Source organism: Syngnathoides biaculeatus, chromosome 9 (genome assembly GCF_019802595.1).
Source record: "Syngnathoides biaculeatus isolate LvHL_M chromosome 9, ASM1980259v1, whole genome shotgun sequence".
NCBI lineage: Eukaryota > Metazoa > Chordata > Actinopteri > Syngnathiformes > Syngnathidae > Syngnathoides > Syngnathoides biaculeatus.
The window spans coordinates 9,161,483-9,182,015 of NC_084648.1; the positions used below are offsets into that span (position 1 = coordinate 9,161,483).

Genomic DNA, 20,533 nt, shown 5'->3' on the forward strand with positions numbered 1-20,533 from the left:
AATGCTGCTGACCCTGAGAACTCCATGCACGTCGCCGTTTGTTTGAACTTAAAACAAAGATAAGTCAAAGATTAGCATTTCATTTGCATTGACGTTCTGGAAACAGGTGATTTACTTCAGAAAACGTTCGGGAGCGACTTTTCTGTTGACATTTTTGTTTCACTTTATAAGAGATGCGATTGAGCCCGGGACCTCCCTGCACTTTTTGTCAGAGTTGTGAAACAAACACGTCTATTGTCAATCAATCCATCCGTTTTCTTTGCCGCTTATCCTCACCAGGGTCGCGGGGAGTGCTGGAGCCTATCCCAGCTGTCAACGGGCAGGAGCCGGGGTACACCCTGAACTGGTTGCCAGCCAATCGCAGGGCACATCGAAACAAACAACAGTTAGTCTCACAATCATATCTAATGCCAATTTGGAGTATCCAATTCCTATAATTTCCAGCCTATAAGCCGCGGCTTTTTTCCACACGCTTTCAACCCTGTGGTTTATGCGGTGATGCGGCTAATTTGTGCATTTTTTCCAACGGCCACAAGGAGGTAAGAGTGAGATCGGTGGAATATGTGTGCAGGGGAAGTGACTTTTACCGGTCCGGCCCTGTTAGCGCTGTGCTAGCATGTTACTGCCGTGTGTCAGTGACTTTTACCGGTCCGGCCCTGTTAGCGCTGCGCTAGCATGTTACTGCCGTGTGCCAGTGATTTTTACCATTATGTTGTTTTTTTTTTTAACCTACCGTTAGCATTAGTGTTAGGGTTAGTCACAATCACACCTAGGGGAAATTTAGAATGTCCAATTAATGTTGCATGTTTTTGGGATGTGGGAGGAAACCGGAGTGGCCGTAGAAACACCATGCAGGCACGGGAGAACCTGCAAACTCCACACTGGCGGGGACAGGATTGAACCCGGGTCCTCAGAACTGTGAGGCCAACGCTTTACTAGCTTCCACACGTCTATTGTCTACAATTGAAAAAAAAAATGCTGTAAAACAGAAAAGCTATTCAACAAACATAAAGTATGCTTAAAAAAGTGGCATTGTAGGGTAGGTTTGGTGGGGAGATCCCTGGGTCTCCGCAGAGATTTTTTTTAAATTATTCCAACATAAACTAAGCATTTTGGAAGACTCTGAGGAGTACAATAAAGCAAATATATATATATATATATATATTAAAGTCTTGTCGTCAATATTGAGGATGATGACCCTAACCAGGGCCAGGACACACGGCACTTCCAATGCAAAAGTACAAATACAACAGCAGAAGATACATACAACACTGGCTGATCTGATGAGGAGGGATGAGAATGACCAATTTGGAAAAACACTGAAAATGTCTGCTTTGGGGGGAGTTTCAGCCCACGTCAAGCCGTAACCCCACCCCCCCCAAAAAAAAAAAAATTAATTCAACGAATCTACACGTTCCACAACAATGACATTTTCAGCTGAAAAAAACTCAGAATTCCACAAATCCGCAGAAAATTCTCATCCCTGGATGAGGAAAAATGTAAGAGTAGCAATAGAGGATGTCTGCTCCAGAGGTAGGTAAAGTGGCCAAATACTGAAGTCAAGTAAAAGTACTGCGACTAGACAATAATGTGACTCAAGTCTTTTTTTTTGTTTGTTTGTTTTTAGTCACAGCATGACCATCACGCTACCAGTGGAGTTCCCTTAGCACTTTTTGGTAAGTTCCCGTAGCCCTTTTTCCTTCCCTTTCCGTAAAAAGGAACAAAGCACCAACAACGGCGACCGTGGAACAGTTTCTGCTTGAACAAATGAACCTAGACGACCACATGACACCCTTTAATAATGCTGCAAAATCAATAAAGGCAGCGGCGGCGGTGGCATGTGGAGCCGGGAGGAACGGTGAGTACATCTTCACAGCATGTGACTAAAATGGGCTAATCACAAGAGCTGAGCTCCGTGGCTTTCTCCGCGCAGCAACTTTTTAATGACGTGTGCGCGGCAAGCTACGCAGCGGTGATGCGTGGGGGGCAAAGGTCAGGTGACGCAGCGCGGGGGTATAAAGTGGCCTTCGGGCGCCGCCATACTGGTCCACTGTGGCGTAATATTCATAAATGACATCTGTGAGTGGAAGGTGGATGTATAGAACAGGTCGAGCTGCCAGCGTTCAAGGAGTACGAAACAGACAATGACATCAGCGATATTCCCCAACACTCTCCCTTTAAATGCCCGAGAAGCAGCAGCAGGTTTTCTGTCAAATCTTCTTGAAAGCTTTGTGCAATGACACCGTAGAGAAGCGGCGGGTCAGACGCAGCCAATCCGCGGCACCCCGCTGTGCGACAGCCGGTCCTCTCTTAAATAATCCAGAGCGCTGTCACTCTGCCGGGCTATTTGCACAGGGCAGCGGCTAAAGACCGGAATGGACACCGAGCCGTGGCACGTGCGGATGTATGCGGGTGACACTGCGATTGTTGGTCGTGTTGAGATTGAGGGACGCTCCCTGAGGAGCTTCAGAGGCGGGCCTGCCGTCACTCAAGTTTTTCCAAAGTCATGCGATGAAAACTTGAGAATGAACTACCATATTTATAAAAGAAAGGATTTAACATGCACATTGAAACTATATTCAAGCTAAGAGGGCGTTAGGTGAGCCATGGCTAACAGCCTCCACCACTGAACCTCGGCTTGCGGCCCGTCGCAAGATCCCTCGTCAGACTCCGCGTCATTCCCGCCCAAAGAACCATCCGAATATTCAACTTTATTTACAGCCACAGGTTCAAATCTGTATGGAAGTATTCCTCCGTCTTCCTGGTCAACCGATACTGCTATTTCTTCATCGGATGACGGCGTTGGGCACAATGCAATCGAGCCTTTGGTGCGGCATCTTACACGTCACATCAGCGCATGCAAGTCACGTGACTTGCGAAAATGGCAGCGCCCCTGAAAATTCGTAATTCGTAATCCAACATCACATTGTCAAAATAGAGTACATATTACATGATCTATTGGATACATCGTTCATGTAAATCACTGAATTTCCCCTTTAAATAATTAGCTGAATAATCAAATTAAAACGTGAACCAATTCATGTACTGCATTATTATTCAAGGAATCTTTTCACAGGGTTTAATATCTATTATATTTAATGATGCCCTGATTATTATTAAATCAATTCTACATCATATAACTTAAACTTGAGAGTGAATTTTTTCTGAAATTATTCAAATAAACTAGTTTCATATATATTTTGACTATTTTCAGTGAATTTTATTAAAGAGGTGGTGAAATTTTCTAATAAAATATGTTGCAAACAATGAAAACAAGAGAATGAAAAAAATTATTAATATTATGTTGAATATTTTACATGTACATTTTAACAACAGTTGGTGAATGATTGTCATTACATTTAAAATAAATAAAATGTCATCATCATTTGGATCTATTATTTTAGGATTTGAAAACTAGTTTTACATATTACATACACAATGTACTCTCTACATTTCATTTATAGAATAATTGGTTGATTATAAATAACAGAGTTGAAACACGAGACTGTATTTTATCTTACAATTAAAGAAAATTACATATATTTTGAAAAAAAAAAAAAAACCTTTTCATGTATGAACTGGCCCACGTGTCCTTAAAATCTAACGTCCCCATTAAGCACAGATGTTTACTGGCACGCCCCCACCCACCGCCACCCCCCCCCCCACATTGCAGCAAGCTTGTTATCATGATAGCACGTCGACACGCAAGACGTGACGCGTTAGCATCAAAATGAAATGTAACGCCGACACGCTTGGGACAGCAACAAGGGAGATGTGTTGAAAGTGGTTCAAATTTGACATAGTTGCCAAGAATACTTTTGCGGTGTGTCAAATTTACAAAACATTTTGATTTTCATTTTACAGGCCCTTTGAACACATCAGCGAATATGGCGCTGCAAGCGTTAACGTCCAAGAACGCCACCTGTGATGGCAATGAATCAGAACACTGCACCGTTACGCTGCTTGTAGTCCCCCCTCCCCCACAAAGAAAATGTAGGACAACAGCCATCAAGCTCTTCAATTAACTCTTCATTAACTGCACCACTTTGAAGACTTTTCCCACCGGATTGCGCCAACAACAGAGCGCTTAGCCGCATGACGAGCCGGCATTTCCCTCAGGAGTTGACGGGGGAATAAAAGCAGAGAGTTAAAAGCGAGGCTCCTTATTTATTCCCTGTGGTCGACACAAGTTACATTACAAGAGTCGCGTTAATGAAGCTCCCAGAAGCCACCTGTGATGCGGTGTGCAATTGCGGTCGGGTCTCTCTCGGAACAATGGTGGATTGCTTCCGCTCTCGCTTTAGTGGCCTCGCCACTCGGCATCGGGGGTACCTGTTGTTGACCAATACTGGCCAGTCCTGTGCCTGAGAAGTATCTGCACCATTTGCACAATTGACAATGTTCAAGATGAGCGCAATACAAATCAATCTGGACTGCATAGATTCTCTGTGCCACTTCCTCAACGGCTCAAATGTTCAAAAGGAAATAATCTTGTTCAAAAGTGTAACTACGAGTCCAACCTGTAAAAGTAAACCAAACGCACATCGAGTTACATTGTGTATGAAATGCGCAATATAAATAACATTTGCTTTGCCACAAAGTGGTGCTACAAGGTCATATTTGGAAAAATACGTTCATGTTTGTGGCGACAACAGAATGGCACATGACCAGAGAGAGCATATAGCGAGTTTATATGAAAAAAAAAAACTTGATAAATCTGAGATTTTGATGACATATTTTTAAAAATTTAATTTACTATAGAATCATGGAATATTCCAAAAGCAACTGGGTTTTCATGACACAATTTTTCTCCAAAGAATGTAATGGATTACAATCGTGTACATTTTGCTCTTACATTCACATCAGTTCATTATATGTTTTGGGTTATTACGCAAGACTTGCAAGAGGTTTCAATGAGTCTCTCAGCTGGAACGGGTTTGATAAGCTTGACCTCGGGAGGGCCAAGACGTCCCCGTTTTAAGTTTCATCCCGTCCCTCGTCCTCTCAAAAGCTCCTGGGTCAGAAACGAAGAGACACAAGAAGCCAGCCGAGTCCAAATTCCAATCAATTCATCCTTTCTTCTAAACTTATCTCTCCCGCAACTTTTATCCTCCCTGCTCAGCGCAGCCTTTGTTCTTACAAGCAAGCTCAGGCAGGCCCCCGTTGCAACCAAACGCAAGGTTTTTACTGCTTTGTCTTACTGAAAACTTTCACAATGACGTCACCCCGCCCAAAAAAAATACATAACTAAAATACCCACTGCATATGTGGTAATACACATGCCAGGCCAGTAGGTGGTGATGTCATTTTGTTAAGCAGCAATTTTTTTTTAATGTAGCGCAACACAATAGGTGTTTTGTTTATGTTTGGAATTTGGAATAACAGGCCCAAAACAGAGGGGGGGGGGGGTTAAGATGTTTGTTTGTTTGTTTGTTTGTTTTTTTTTGGGGGGGGGCTGCTCCTCCACATTGAGAGGACCCAGATGAGGTGTCTGGGGCATCTGATTCGGATTCCTGCCGGACGCCTCCCTGGTGAGGCGTTCCGGGGATGTCCCACCGGAAAGGGACCCCGAGGACGACCCAGGACACGCTGGAGAGACTACGTCTCTCGGCTGACCTGGGAAGGCCTCGGGATCCCTCCGGAAGAGCTGGAAGAAGTCGCTGGGGAAAGGGAAGTATGGGTAACCCTGCTGTAACTACTTTCTCCGCGACCCAACCCAGAGAAGCGGTACAAAATTGATGCATGGATGGATGGATGGATGAAAGTTACAAGATAGAGTTGGGTTTTTAAAGGTGGGTTTGAAACCATGTTGTGCTTTTAAGATAGGGTTAGGGTTTCACACACTGATTTAAGGTAAGGTTTGAAGGCAAAGTTAGGGTTTTAAGTACGGCTTAGAATTTTAAAGGCACATTGGAAGCCATATTAAGGTATTAAGGCAGGGTTAGCAGTTCAAATGTGGTTCAGCGTTTCAAGGTAGTGTCAGAGTAAGAGTTTCAAGCCTCGATCAGGGTTTTAAAGGGAGGTTTGGAGCCATATTAAAGTTTTCATACCAGGTTAGGTCTTCAAATAAAGGTTTCAAACGTGGGTTAGGGTTTCAAGGTATGGTTTGAAGCATAAGAGTTTGGGTTTTCAAGCTAAGGCTAGATTTTCAAAGACAGTTTTGAAGCTATGTTCAGGTTTCAAGCCATGGTAAAACTTTTACATTAAACTTTCCTGACAGGATGTAAGTTTTTAAGTCGGGTTTTAAGCCAAAGATACAGTTTCTTGACATGGTTATGGTTTCAAATTAAGGTTTCAAGACAGAGTTTGGCTTTCAAGCCAAATTTAAGATTAAAGTAGAGTTTCAAATTATGTTTAGGGTTTCAAAGTAGTGTCATGCTCGGGCTCGGGATTCAAGATGACAAAAGGAATTCCAAATACAGTTTCAAGCCGTGTTCAAACCTTGGCAATATCGCAATTTAATTCCCTAACCATGACTGGAAAGAGTAATTTAAAACTTGAATGCTTGCTTGGCTCCAAACCCTAATTTGGAACTCCAGCCCTGTCTTAAAACTTAACCTTGATGTGAAACCCTAGCGGGGGCTTGAAACCATTGTTTGAAATCCAAAACGAGCACATTTGGGGGAAAGACAAAGGACATTCTGCTTTGTCAATGAACATTTGCTCCCAAATGCTGCAACCACAAAATCCTCACATGCACACACACACACAACACGATCAGTGTTATTGCGCTTCTAATCATCCGTGAGATTAGGTGGCAACACGGAAGCGACAAACCTGGTTTTGACGTGGCCCAAATGAATTTTTTTTTTTTGTCCAATAACACACACAAACATACACGACTCTCTTCAAACTCCAGTATAATTCCAGGCTTTTGAACACACAAAAAAACATTTGTAGCCATCCGTTTTGATTGATGTGTTGGCTTTGCTTTTAACACTGACTAGATGTAACCAATTAAAAATACTTTGCTATTGTATTTAATCTATGGATTTTTCGGCAGATGGACCACGGATAGCAAAAATCTACAGATAAGTGATGGCCATTAAAATTGAATTGAAATACATATACCAATCCACCAGTAGACAGTTTTGGGGCTGGTTCCCCTGAAAAAATGAAAAAATATGAGTAAAAAAATGTTAAAAATTGGCGGGGGGAGGGAGCACTGTACTAGCAAACTCCCTTAAAGTGGCACTGTCATGAAATGCATGAATTTTAGTATGTTATTAATGGGGAAAAAGGCAGCTGGAATGGACCCATCCATTCTTTTCCACCACACAACATGATTTTTACCTGTTTGGGTTTTTGTCACTCCCGCCATGAAAATCCTCTTGAGGGATTTGTTTTCAAGAAGAACCAGGAAGTTGAAATACATATGCCAATCCACCAATAGACAGTTTTGGGGCTGGTTCCCCTGAAAAAAGAAAAAAATATAAGTAAAAAAGTTTTTTAAAATTGCCAGGGGTCGGGAGCACTGTACTAGCAAACTCCCTTAAAGTGCCACTGTCACGAAATGCGTGATTTTTAGTATGTTAATAATGGAAACAAAGGCAGCCGAATGGACCCATCCATTTTTTCACCACACAACATGATTTTCACATATATGGCCAGTCACTTCACTCGATTGTGAGATGTTCTCTTCTTTGAAAACAGCTTCCGTGTCCCATAGTAGGTGGCACAGCCTGTTTTCAGTGGCGAATGTCGCAGTGTGACGTAATAAACAGACGATGCAGGCAATATGGCGACCACTTGGATGTTGATTGAGACTTCCGCAACTTTGCGCATGAATGACGCGCTCTCAACTCATATTTATTTTTCAATATGGACATTGAACTGAATAATGTTATATGTATTTTTCATTACAATATCTATTTTAGAATGTTGATAGGGATGACACTTGACCTTTAATGTTGATTTTCTAGTCCTAATCCTGCAAAAGCAAACAAGTGCTAGGTAAGACTTTGAAAATAAAAGTTTTATTTAAAAAAAAAAACTTTTTATATATTTCCAAAAGGTGCAATTGACACTTTTTGACAATTTCACCTGTTGTTGGGAACAACTCCAGTAATTTATACGTACAAAGAAAGTACAACAATGAAGTTGTGTGTAATAACCCAGTCCTAAAATGTTTTGTCTTTTTTTTTTTTTTTTGACATCACACAGACACTTTTTTCCACCTTGACCCAACCTCTGTGATTGCGGCCTTTAGCCACAATACTTTCGTGACTCCCGAAGGCCTCGCCCGAGCTATTTCCGCGGCGTGACAGGAGAGTTGATTCACGGCTGCCAATGGAACGAACGAACGAACGGGAGGCTTCGCTTACTTTATCAGTAAACAAACACTCGCTGGCCTGCCTGACACATGCTAATGCTTTCGCCCCGCAGACACGCTCACAACACAAATTGAAGCTCGTCCTGACGTCCTCTGATTTCACTCTCCTTCCCGTCCCCCCGCCGATTCCCCCTTGTGTGTCCCTTTGAATCTAAACAATATGATGGACTTGAATGGAATACAAGGAAGGGATGAAAGAGGAGGGGGCAGACAGCAATAACTGAAGGCCATACGATGGCAATGGGAATTTAACTAGAACTATATTGCGGTTTCTGAGGCCCTCGCATGGTTTCTATTAGTATTACATCTCTGTAAAGGTTTGTAGAGGTCAAAACAAGGGCCAGGGGGGGAAGTTGAAGTTCTCTGCCATGGTTACAGTTTTAAGCAAGGCTTGGGGTTCCAGTATTCAGTTTCAAGCCTGAAATTAGGATTTCAGGGTTGTTTGAGGGTTTCGAACTAATGTACGGTTAGGCTTTGAAGTTGGGTTAAAGACAACATTGAGTTTTCCTGTCAAAAGTTATGGTTTAAAAATTAGCGTTTCAAAGTCGGGTTTACGGGGGGGATGATGAATTTGAAACAAAACCTTGGCTTTCAAAGTAGGGTTGAATACCAAGATTAGGGTTTGAAGGCATTGCTAGGGTTTCATATTAGTTTAAAACCTGGGAGAAGGTTTGAAGTTAAGGTTTCAGGCCTGGGTTAGGGTTTTATGACGAGGTCACATTTTCAAAGCAGGTGTTTGATCCGCCAAAGTTGGGATTTCAACCCAGGGTTCAGGTCTCCACCCAGGGTTAAGGTTTGAAAATTAAGTTTATTAATTTATTATTATTATTATTATTATTAATTAATTTGAGGGTGGGTTTATGCTTTCAAATTAAAATTTCAGGCTGGGTTAGGGTTTCAAATTAGGGTTTGAAGGGTTAAGGATTTAAATAAAAGAAAAAATGTCAAAGTAGGGGTTCAAGCTTGCATTAAGGTATCAAATCAAGGTTCAAGCCGGTTGAAGGTTCAAAATTACTTTGCAAAGAATGACACCCTGGGAGGCCACCGTGACTTTGTGGGAGGGGTACTTATCTATTACTGTTAATCTATGATCTGTTCCCTCAATGCGGTTGACAGGCTTGGCTGTATCGCTTTTTTTTTTTTTTTTTTTTTTTTTTTTTTTTGCACTTCTGATCTGTGTTGCATTTCTCGTACTATATTTCATCTCCTGTTGTCTGCACTGCGTTTGTCCGCTATTGACTTGGGAGGTGACCTCTGTTGACCACACCGCCACCCACCCGCTGCTCCCCTGCGTTTTCCTGACCTTTTCCCTCAAACCGACTGCTTGGATGACAAGGACAACATGATTGATGATCGTGACTCATATTTCTCAGTCCATCTTTATTGCATGACCGATTTACAACCCGCTTATGAAGGATAGTCTCAAATCTAAGGTGTGAATTTCTGGACGATGACGACGTTGTTGTTAAGTAGACATTACACTGTTATATCGGTATGAGTGCTCCATGCTTTCTTATTAGTTCTTGATGACTTGGTACTGTGTAATGTTTGATTACTTTGTGTTTAGTAAGTAGTACCCGCACCTGTTACACCACTTTGGTGTCAAAAGCGGGATTCTGCGAGTGATTAGTATTCTCTGAGACATGTGATAAAGTGTGCCTCACTACAACACATCACTTCAAGACCATGAGCCATTTAACAGGACACTTGAATCAGGCTCACCTTTCACACAACTTTAGTGTCAGAAGTGGAATCAAGTACGTGATTTACTTAGTGGTGACGGACTTGAGACTGTCTTGTTCCAAGAAAATCAGTCCTATAAACTGCTTCACGCTCCCGTTAATTTCGGATGTATTTCATTCAGCCCTACCTCATACACCAATTTGTCGTCAGAAGTGCGAAACAGAATGTCATTTTTCTACCCCTTAAAGACGCCAGAGAGTCGTTGCCCCCCCCCCCCCAAAAAAAAAAACATACAGTGTTGCTAGGTCGTTTCTTCCTGTTATTTAAATGCTAAGGACTACTATGAGCTCTAATAAATTAAGTACACAAGGATTTTCCTTGGTGGGTAATGTGCAAGTTTTAATTTTGAAAATAATTTTGAAGTTAAGTATAAATTTTTCTAAATTTGTATTTTTATAGATTTTTACTAGATTGTTTTTTCCCAAAGAAAGCAATGTTGATAGGTTGCTTCTTTTGACCGTTTGAAATTAAAACTTCACCGAGTTGCACTTTGTGATTCAAATATTGAATCCAAAAGACAACCCTGTGTTGTATTCAATTCAGTAAAAAAAAAAAAAAAAAAAAAAAAAAAAAAATGGGGGGGGGATAGCATTTTCCTTTCAGTTTTACCCGCCAATGTGAACAGTGATGTTAGGTTGCTTCTTTTGACACAACCCTGTATTCTCGTGTGTAGTATTTGTATTGGAGACAATTTTGACTACAAGTGCACAATATTCATAACTTTCATTATTTCCTAGCTTTTTTTCCTCTGTTTTTTCTTCTTGGATGCAAGCAATCTTGGTATGTTGGTCTCTTCCACTTTTAGAAAGACTTTTCTACTCCATATTAAAATAAGCACGTGATTTTTCCTAGGGGGTCATTTATAGCGTACTTTCCGGTTAATGGGGTGATGCGGTGCTAGCATTAGCGCTGCGCTAGCGTTAGTGCACCTGGTTATATGCCTCGGTACACAGAAAGCGTTAGCGTTAAATTATGTCTGTGTACCGAGGCTTATAACCAGGTGCGCTCTGTAGGCCGGGAATTACGGTAAAATTTAATTTGGAGAAAAGCGGTGCTATTCAGGTGGCACATCGGTGTGGCTACAAGTGTGTATGGTTGCTTGTTTATACAGTATGTGCCCTGTAATTTAGTGGAAACCAGGTCTGGCTGTACCGCGCCTCTCGCCCTCTTTTCAAATATTGTTTTCCTCACAAAGCAAGAATTGACGGCGTCAGTACTTAACGCAGACGTGGTGTTCTTTTTGAGCAAAAACAGACGGAAAAGGAAACCCAAGATAAAATGTTCTTCATCTGGGCAGTACTGATGACCAAGATTACGGTGTTAGCAGTGACACACCAGTACTGACGGAAACACGCTATTGTAGGTTCTACTTATCAGCTATGTGAACATCGTGCCAGTCCACAGGTGCAACAGTAGCTCATACTGGCATCATTAGAAGGCAGTCAGCTATGTGCTCAAGATCTTCACTTGGCCTGTTTGTGGCGTTTCTTCTCTCTTTTCCAGGTAGTATGTGTTTTTTTAATCAGGTACCATTACTTTGCTCCTGTACTGAATCTTATTTTTTATTTTTGTGGTACCTGTGTAGTTGAAGGTGCTTTTATTGTACAGTGACAGGTTGACTTTCAACTACGACGTACATTCTGCCCTCCCTTAGCATGCGTTGTCCATATTTGCTTGCGCTAAGCTGTTAATTTCCGCTCCCAGTTGAAGTTTAGTGTACAAGTAAACAGAAAACAGATCATTACACCTTGTTTTGGGGTTAAACAATCACATTTTTGAACCCATGTGAATGATTTTTACATTCAAAACGCGTGCTCGACTGCATATCACCGTGAAACAGTTGTCAGCCACCCACCAGAAGGCTAACCCATAATTAAAGGTGCCACATTTTGGCTATTTAGGCATATTTATTTATACATTTAGACATAAAGCTGTGGAGTGGCTCTCCAACATGGGCTTGGCATAAGAATTTCACAACACAAAACGCAATCGTTTCCTCATGAGAGTGTCGAGAAAAGGTCCCTCTGACAGCTGCTTCTGTTTGACCCAGTTTTATATCGATTTTTTTTCATATTTAGGTAACAACCCCCCCCCCCCCTTACCTCTTATTGGTTCCCTCCATGTTGAAGACCCACTTCCGAGCCCAGATATGTTTGTAATGTTGACAATGCAGGCTCGGGAGCGGAGAGGTAGGTGGAGAGCTTCGTTAGTGACATAGATAAACTCAAGAAATTGAAGAAGAAGCATGTTAACTAAAGGCAGCACGGGGGTGCACCTGGAAAGCGTTGGCCTCACAGTTCTGAGGACCCGGGTTCAATCCCAGCCCTCCCCGTGTGGAGTTTGCATGTTTTCCCCATGCCTGCGTAGGTTTTCTCCAGGCACTCTGGTTTCCTCCCACATCCCAAAACACGTAACATTAATTGGACACTCTAAATTGCCTGTTGGTGTGATTGTGAATACAGCTGTTTGTCTCCATGTGCCCTGCGATTGGCTGGCAACCAGTTCAGGGTGGACCCTGCCTCCCGCCCGTTGACAGCTGGGATAGGCTCCAGCACTCCTCGGTGACTAAGAAAATTCATGGATGGATGTTTACTGAGACACCAGAGGGCCAACATTACATCCCAAATCCTAGAAAAGGTTGGTTTGGTAAAATATGGCAGCTCACCCTAACCCTGCCCTTGCCCGGTAACCATTTTGCACTGAAAACTGATTTACAGATTTTTTGTTCAAAAGTAGTCCAATAAAAATGCCGATGTTTTTCCCTAAAATGAGGAACAATTGTCATTAATATTCATGCATCTCTCAACTCCGGGCATCACCCTCCAACACCAGCATAGACAAACTCATCCATGCCTATATCAGAGCCCACCTGGACTACTAGAACTGGGTCATTGTTGGGAGTGTCCAAAAGTACCCAGGACAGACTTTAATTGTCCAGAACTCAGCTGCCACGGTTCTCAGTCACACCAAGCCCTTGAAGCACATAACCCCTCCACTTATCCACCTTGAATGGCTCTTCATAAAATTTGAGGTCTCCTACAAATGATATTACTTAGTTAGCCTTGTATTTTTTTTTTTTTTGTCTAATCTGTAAGGCATTCATAGCTGGCACTAGATTAATATACTTATAATAATGTATACAACATTATGATGAATAGATATATATATATTAGTTTTATTATTCTTATTAACAAAGCTAGTATCAATATTGCGGTAGTTTTAAAGACATTCAAACAACTGATATTTCAACATAAATTATTTATGTAGCAAAACATACAGACAAGCATAGACAAATACTCGCAGACATATAGTACAGTCTTTGTCTTCTGTGGAAAAAGAACTACAGTTCGGAAGTGGGTGAAATAGTTAAATATTCTTCTCAAGTAAGAGTAGCGTTACTTTAGAATGCAATGGAAAAGTTTCCAATTCCGCCATTTTGTGTGTTATACAGGTCAGAGAACACAGGTGATAGGTATCCAAGGTGGTGACGTCATTGGAAACCGATCTATAACTCAAGAAAAAGTAAACCACAGTCATCCAAGTATTTACTTGAGTAAGAAAGCAATGAAAAGACTACCCAAGTAAAGGGTAATCTGTGTTTAACTTCTGATTATTTATTTATTTTTTTGTAATCAGAACATGAAGAGCAAATTAGATTTACAAAAAATAATATGTGGGAGTGGGCACACACCTGCCATCATTTCAAAATATAACTTCTCAAAACCCCACGACAGAAACATTGGGCCCTACAGAAACGTTTGCTTTATCACTGCGTGCGTACGTAAAAGAGATAACGTAGCCACTGTCAAAACAACAAGAGAAATATTTGCAACTTACCGCAAAGTGTTTGTCAACTTTGAAGTGGGCTGAATTACCCACGTTTGATCAGTCACGATTTAAGTGAACTTTAATGACAAAGCACTTTTGGGGTAGTAAGTAAACGAATGCCGCTGCTGGGTTTTTTTTTTCTTTTTTTTTTTAATGGGTCATTTTGAAGGCTCGTGAAGATTACGGTCATGTGACGTTTCTGTGTCGTCTGATTGGTTAATTTGAGTCACATGATATTAGTTATCCCGTTTGATTGACGCAACGGGTGTCCGACGCGAGACTCTATGAGGGAGTCCGAAAATAGACTACTACTCGCAGAAATTAATAAATAAAAGTAGAGAACAGCATGTCGATCAAAGTAACGGAGTAAAACTATAGAGCCCTCTTAACAAAAAAAAAAAAATCTGGTAAAAGTAAAAAGCATTTAAAGTCCTTACACGTCCAGTTTGAAGAAAATGTTACTTGAGTAAATGTAAAGGCGTAAATGTAGCTCTTGCTTACCCACCTCTGTGTCTGACAGTCACAAAAGATTAAAATTCATAACTAAATCGACCCCTGACTTTTTTTTTATTATGAATGGGGTGTATTCATTCAATTATTTTGTACAAGAATGTTTTAGGATTCAAATTAATTCCTGTTTTTTTTTATTGGAGGGGTGACGTTGAAACTGTTGTTCATCTGTTTTATTTTATTTTATTTTATTTTACTTTTTTTATTTTCCATCCATTTTCTTAGCTGCTTATCCTCACGAGGGTCGTTGGGAGTGCTGGAGCCTATCCCAGCTGTCAACAGGTAGGAGGGAGGGTACACTCTGAACAGGTTGCCACCCAATCGCAGGGCACATGGAGACAAACAGCCGCACTCACAATCACACCTAGGGGCAATTTAGAGTGTCCAATTAATGTTTTTGGGATGTGGGAAGAAACCGAGTGCCTGGAGAAAACCCACACAGGCACAGGGAGAACATGCAAACTCCGCACAGGCGGGTCCGGGATTGAAAGCGGGACCTCAGAAATGTTTGGCCAACGCTTTCCAGGTGCGCCACCATGCCCCCCTTATTTTATTTATTTTTTATTTTTTATTTGCCAAAACCTTATGGATGGCTATACATACATGACTGGCTTTATCCGAAAGTTTTCCAACGATGAGATTTTCTTCTGAAGGTCATTTCCTTTGGTCGCATTATGGACAATTATAGCAATAATCTTCTAGTAAATACAGTTCTTGTTGTTGGAAGGTTTTTATTATTCTTATTCTTCATAAATTCAAAGTTTTAAAGGTGAAACCTACATTTGGCTTTTTTCATTATGAGCTTGCTTCATTCTGAAAAGCCCTCAAACGCATGAAAAATAAACATGGTATTAATCTTTCTTGTATAATCAAAGAAGATGCTATGTGACAAATGTATTGGTGTTTAGAGGGGGGGGGGTCGGAAACCTATCAATGGCACGTCCATTCAATTCAATGGGGTACTTTGATTTGAGATACTGTACTTTTAAGTCGGGGTACCACTTTCTCCTCATTAATTGACGTTCTCCGGGTTTCAGCAGTGTATTGTCAAGATTATTGGCATGAGACTTGGTTTCCCGATGAGCCCTGCATATTTCAAGGCTCAACGGCAGAGCTACAGCGCGATTATGGAGAAGACCACAACACTGAGCTGGAGAGACTGATAGACAGCTTGTTTGTGCCAGGTAACCTCCAAGCTGTGTTTCTACCAAGTGGTTCAGCTCGACACGGTCCGGTTTGGCAGTGTAAATAAATCCTAATGTGTCTTCTCCTTCCCATTCCGGAATCAGCCATTGTGTCAGTCAACCCGAAGTGCCAAAAGTGGTCAAGTACATATTATTGTACATTTGAGGATTTTTGAAAACGAAAATGTTTCAATTTCATACAGAATTGGACTCAACCAGACAGTTCTGTTGAACGCTAACTGGATTTTTTTTTTTTTTTTAGACTTAACAATAGAAACGTATCCCACTGGGGCCTCCACTCCCTGAGAAGGGTTGCGTCAGGAAGGGCATCCGGCGTAAAAATTGTGCCAAACATATGTATGCGTTCATCTGAGATGATACGCTGTGGCGACCCCGAAAGGGACAAGCCGAAAGGAAAACAACAACAACAGACTTAACAATAGAAAGAGTTGAGTAAAATATCAAACAATGCACTACTATGCTTCCCCCTGGGTTCAGTACTTTGGCGACAGGTACTCTGTTTGTTTATATCGAAACGATTGACATCCAATACAATTAACTCATAATCTGAACAATCAAATGAAATTGAATTCTATGATTCTTAACAATCCCCAGTCCTCTCACAAAGCAGTGGCGGGCCTTGGATTTGGGCTTTGGCCTTCATTAGCGACATACCTGACTTAATCCACCAATTAATATTACCATGATCACATCAAAATGATATATAGAAACCAATACAATACTACGGAAAAATGTAATAAAACAGCACACGAGTGTGCCACATATGTCATCCGACATAGTAGTTCCGAATCAACAGCTGGAGGTGGGGCCGGATTGGCTGGTTCTCGTCTGTGTGAGCATCTGGATTTGGGTCACGAGCGACTGCTGCTCCTTGCGAGTGTTCTGTCTTCGTCTACTTGACTGCCCCGTGCAAGAAAGATCAGAAAATAAGCACATGAAAATTCTGACAGGGCAAGTAAGAAATACACATAATCTAAGACTGTAATGCAACACAAACAGTCCATGTCCAGGGTTTGTGTTCAGGTCAGCACTAGTCACTAGTTTTCTGCCACCTACAATTAAGATTGTGAAATCTCCAGTAGCTGTTCATGGCTTGCATCTCTAAGGCCTCCAATGTTGTTTGATGTGAGTCCATCAAGGGGAAGTAAGAGTAACCTCAGTTTCAATGGACTTTCCATTGGTTCGAGAGCTAAACTTTTTGCAGTCTGGGCTTATGAGCTCTAGTGTGAGTGCGTGAAGGAGTGCGCTTGTCACTGGCTGTGATTAAAAATATCCATGAATGTGAGAGTGTACAAACCAGGAAAATGGAAACGATTCTTGCTCTATCAGGGCATATTTTCAGCCTTTAGAGGACATGTCCTGCACTATCCAAGGGCATGAGCATTCCCGCTCTCGCCTACTCTGTGAATGTACATCTACCCCAGAGAGTCCCATCCAGAGTCTTGAATGTTGTAGCAATATCATTCATTTGTTTAGATCCCCCTCCAAGACTACAAGGACATTGTTGGTTCAATCTACTTCAAGGCACAGAATAAATATGAAGGTCAACTCTTTATTAGTGTTCATAGACGGCCAATGTAAGTACAGTATCAAAGTCAATCTGGCGGTCGACCTTAAAAAGCAAGTTCAAAATGGAGGTGTAGTTTTAGTCAAAGGTTTATTGTAAGTCTCAAGGTCAATATGGAAGTCTCAGCATCAATATAGTGTCTTAACATTTAGCTTCTGTTGTTTCATCAAGCCAGTGACGTCGGCAAACCATAGTAATGCTTAAATCCAAACTCATTAGAGAAGCTTTTAGATGGATTGAGTCATTCTCCAGACTTAAATCCCATACAGCATCCATTTTCTCTGTAAAAGAGGAGACTAAAGAACTCCCCTCCACCCTCAAGAAAAAAAAATACTCAAAGAGGCTGCCGTGAAAGCTGTTTCGTCTTCTGCCAGCTTCACAATGGACCTTTCACACCTGTCAATCACTCGTACAATAATAGCCAATCAGATAGCCGCATTGTCTTAACCCCTGGCTTGACACGCCCCTCTCGCGTATTGTCTCCCAAGCAATGCTGGTTGTCAGTAGCGTGCGCTTGGAAAAATTAATGTTACGAAGAAAATGGTCCTCAGATGCACTTGGGGAACGTGCAATTCTGATGAAAGGTATCCTGCTAGGTTATAAGGGGCCGGGTTGATTCATTTTCCAAAGCCTAAAACACAGTTGACGAAGTGTCTACGATGGATTAAGACTTGCGGAAGACCGCACGTACAACTAAATGTGAACAATATCAACAAACACAAGGCTGTACGTTCAAAGGTAAGTGAGGGAGAAGTATCTTCTCTAAGTTTGATTTCATTATTATCAGCGTTTTATACATTGCAGGAGAACAACTTTCACTTTGTTAGTGTATCACTGACCTGCTGAATGAAACGTGTAATGTTTTATGCCGAAGAGTTGGGTTAGTGATACGTAAATGCGATATGTCATGCAAGAGAAATGTCTGTTTGATATTTTTATCACAACGGGACTTTTAAGACAGAGCACTGGGTTCCATTACGAGCCAAGTCAAACTTTTTCATCTGGTGACTACGACTACAGTCAATAACCATTGTTTAAATGCACTTGTAGAAAATCGAACCTAACTCACTGATAAAGACGACAATGATATTACTCGTGATCTTTCCAAGTAAAAAGTACTCACGCTGCTTTACATGTGCAATACTATTCCACTATTTTATCCTGTTGGATTTCAATATGAAGTTTGTGAGGCGTCAATTGTTTTTGCATCGATCGCCAACATTTCACTGTAACTCTGACATTGTGTCCTGCTTCGTCCAAAATCTTAATTCTGTGTATCCTTGGGTGAAATAATTGAGACCTCTCTGTAGAACTCTCTTGGACAAGTCTGACGCATTTGGCAAAAAAAAAAACATACCGCAATATTATCTGGAATACGTTCTGTTCAGTCACCATTTTGGAAGCTTGTGGGACATGGCAACTATAGGTAAGGTGGCGGAGCTTAAGATCGCCAGTCAGAAAGGTCCATTGGTCATTTACACCACCCCACACTCAGACATCTCTTGTTTTACTGCTAACGTATCGAAATATACCACAAAAATGTGAAAAACCAGGAAAATGTGGCATTTGGGGATGGGGGGGACTGGGACACCTATGACAGGAGTTTGGAGCAAAGTAAACAAATACATTATGTACAATTGAACAGGAACACATTTCATGTAGGCAGCTGTGGGCAAAGTACAGCCGTAGGCCACATACAGTACACGGATTCTTTTGTTCATTAAGTATTTAATTCATTGACTGGTTAGTTGATCTATAGTAGTGAAGTGATTGTATATAAGCGAATACATTTATAGGGCTTAAAAATGTTACTTCATGAAATCTTTGTTTTGTTAACTACAGAATTACAAAATAGATATATTTGACAATTAAAATAACATTTTTTAGAAGCATCAATTATTTTTAAACTCATCTACAAATACCCTGGCCTCTATGTTTGTTTTTAAAAATAATATGTGGCCTCTTGAGCACAAATGTTTGCCCACCCCTGAAGTTGGAGCTTTCTCCAGTTTATGCACGTGAAGAAGGAAATGAGGAGGGTCTACCTTAAATAAGACGTCAAAGAATTAGTGATTAAGCCCTAATTCTTTGACGTCTCATTGCTACGACTGACTCACATGCACCACTTAGTTTGTGAGAGGTGAGCTGAAAATATGAGTTGGACTGCAGAGAGGGGATTTTGCATTTTGTTCTTCAGCATACAAGGTACAATGTCTACATTTTCACATTCTGGATGTTTTCCAATGGAGATTTCAGCCAATATACTGCAGCTTTAGTTTTACATATCTGTTCTTAAATGGAGAAGTTGTAGCTTAACATGTTAGTGAAGACATTCCATGACGTTTTCTTGAGTGTTGATGACTTTCTAAGTTCTCTTCATACAAAAAAAAATAGTATGAGATCTTACATGGCGAACTTTACATTTCGTCTATAACGTTTATGATCTGTGACTCTGTTCACGATGCAACACTTAACCGGCGTCCCAGTCTTGCTTTATTCCCCAGTAGTCAAGGATCCACTGTATCTTTGCACTTCAGGTCTTGGTCAAGTGAAAAACTGATTTCTGACACAGGTTCTTTGGTGGCCCGAGTAGATTTCCACAAAATGTTTTTGTTCTGGGGAAATCCAAAAAATTTAGTCAATCTGTTGTTTCTTGTTCCTGTTTTTCATGTAATTCGGGGGTCTATGTTCTGACACTCACAATGTTAAGTAGATAAATTGATCAGGTGTTGAATCATCTCTTGCAGTCTTTGTCTCAAGTGGTTAAATTGCCACAAACCATTCAATTTAGGGAATGATCATCGTGTTGTTGGTGGATTTTTTTGTTCCCGTTTGATTCAGATCTCACACTGGTCAGTAGTTTTTTCAATCAGGTGTTGGGGCATCTTTTTAGTTCTTTGTCTGAAGCATTTATCTGTTATTTTTCTCTTTCTTATCACATGGACAAACCATCAATGGAATAGGACAGATTTGGATTGTGTGTCCCAACTAAAGACCAAAATGCTGTCGTTCATTGAATTTTGCACCTGCTCTCAGCCTTGTACTTGTGGTGAGCACCAGCGTAGAACTTGCAGGCAGCAATTCCTCTGGTGACTTTCCTCCTGAGGAATATATGAACTATAGTGTTTCAGATAGTGTATTTTTACAGTATATCGAAGAACGAAGCTTTTTAAATGATTGTTGACCCCAGTCTTTACGTCTGCAACAGTCAGACAGTGACCAGTGACTTCAGATGTGGATTCATTTTCTCCCAAGTCCCTGGGAAAATCCCTGGGTACCAATAGGACATTTTTTTTTTTTGTCAAGCATTCTGCTTTTTAGGAAACCCAGTTGGGGAAATCAAATGTT

General features: G+C 41.1%; 1 protein-coding gene across 4 annotated transcripts in view; it reads right to left on the reverse strand.

Moving 5' to 3' along the window:
• Positions 1–14,176, reverse strand: part of LOC133506220 (protein ELFN1-like) — a 120,376-nt gene extending 106,200 nt beyond the window's left edge. For 2 of the 4 annotated variants that reach the window (XM_061830148.1, XM_061830146.1), the window contains exons 1-3: positions 13,913–14,176; positions 12,945–13,048; positions 7,294–7,414 (exon numbers count right to left, since the gene is read on the reverse strand). The gene's annotated coding sequence lies outside the window, so the exon portion shown is untranslated. Of the gene's footprint in view, positions 1–7,293; positions 7,415–12,944; positions 13,112–13,912 lie in introns of all 4 variants that reach the window. The other 2 variants (XM_061830149.1, XM_061830147.1) reach the window with 2 other exon arrangements.
• Between the last annotated feature and the right edge of the window lie 6,357 nt (positions 14,177–20,533).